The sequence below is a fragment of the Jaculus jaculus genome, chromosome 5 (assembly GCF_020740685.1).
Source record: "Jaculus jaculus isolate mJacJac1 chromosome 5, mJacJac1.mat.Y.cur, whole genome shotgun sequence".
Classification (NCBI taxonomy): Eukaryota; Metazoa; Chordata; class Mammalia; order Rodentia; family Dipodidae; genus Jaculus; species Jaculus jaculus.
In genome coordinates this window covers 152,810,729-152,812,320 of record NC_059106.1, presented here as the reverse complement: position 1 = coordinate 152,812,320, position 1,592 = coordinate 152,810,729, and the positions used below count along the sequence as shown (strand labels likewise).

Below are 1,592 nucleotides of genomic sequence, written 5' to 3'. Positions count from 1 at the left end.
AAGTACCTACCCAGCAAGACATCATGTGTCAGAAGAGCCTGTGAGATTCTTTATTTAGCCATAAGAGTAGGCCACCAAGGACCTTTGCTGGGTCTGTCTGCATTTTTTTTCTTATTTTTGAGTTTTAAAAAATTCTGACACTTTTATACATATTAATAATGTATTTTTAACCCCACTCCCTTTGTCTTCCCCTTTCCTCTCCCACTAAACCCTTCTTGTTCACATTAAATCCCCATCTTACTTTTGTTACTTGTTTTAATTTTTCATAAATGCGCACAATTTTTTTTTTAAATTTAAAAGTGGTATGGATATATCATATGTTAGCACCATAATTTCCCTCTTCTCTGCCTCCATTCCACCAAGGGCCCACCTCAGTGGGCTTGCTGGTCTTCCTCTAGGCTTGTGGGTTATGAGATTTGAGAGCATCAGTCAGTCATTGTAAGGGGCGAGGCTGTGCCTCTGGACAGTCCCTTCTACCCCGCGGCTTTTATGTCTGCGACTATTTTGATCATAACACCTTCCCATTGCTTTCTTGGGTCCCCCCTCCCCATATCCTTTCGACTGAACCACTTCTCATCCTAATTTTTTTTCCATTGAAAACATTTTATTGGCTGTTTGGAAAGTTTATTTGCCAGGAAGGAGAATTCACCATACTTCTGCTAGAACCAGCTAATGGCCTCTCTGCTGATTCTGTGTTGGGTCCCAGGGCTGCTGGCCCTGTACTTCTTGTCTGCCACACTAGCCCTGGCCTACCCAGTACCACAGAGAAGTACAGGCCATAGATTTCAATGCGTGGGTCACATTGGATACCCAGATCAATGTGTTCCTGAATCCTAAAACCGAAGTTTCCAGTATCTGAGAAATTATTTTTTTTTTTTAACTCGTACTTCTTAATCTTTGAGCCTCTCATCTCTAGAATTTCTTCTGCAGTGGCCTCATGGACTATGCAGTGGACAGCAATCTTTTAATTTCTCCTAATGTCAAAGGACCTGACAGTGTATGGAGCTTCTTTAGAAAACACAAGGGTTTGGTCTGTAAGCTGCTCTAACACCTAGGCTGCCCAGGTCAGTCTGTCTCCACTTTCTCCTGAACTCAGATACTGAGGCAGAGGTTGTTGGTGTGAAGTTCCCCCATGGGGCTCTCCTTTTCACCTTGGTCCTGTGCCATGATGGACCATACAAAGAGAGAGCCTCATTCCAATTTTGAACGTTTTATCGTGGTCTCTGTTCTTGAGCACAGGGACCTGGTCAATCTTTCTACTGCTGCTGAAAACTATCCCAGTGACTGACTCATGGCCAACCTGGGCTGTCAAAAATCTAAACACAGATGGTTCAGAGCAGTGGTACCTGGCTTAACTTTGGCTGACACCAAATTCTATTTACCTTTGAGATTTCTTACATGTATGCTTCTTCTAAACATAAACACTAACTAATATTCACCATTTTTATACATATATATATAAATGCATTTTGATTATAATTCTCTCCCATTATTTTTCTTGACCCCTCCCACCACATCCCCTCTCACTGAACCCCATCTTCTTCTCATCTAGTTCCTCTTCTGCTTTTATGACTTTTTTCTGGTGTATATGT

General features: G+C 42.0%; 1 pseudogene; it reads right to left on the bottom strand.

The window, feature by feature from the left end:
* Positions 1 to 578: 578 nt before the first annotated feature.
* On the bottom strand, positions 579 to 1,167 carry LOC101594550 (annotated as a pseudogene).
* Positions 1,168 to 1,592: the final 425 nt, after the last annotated feature.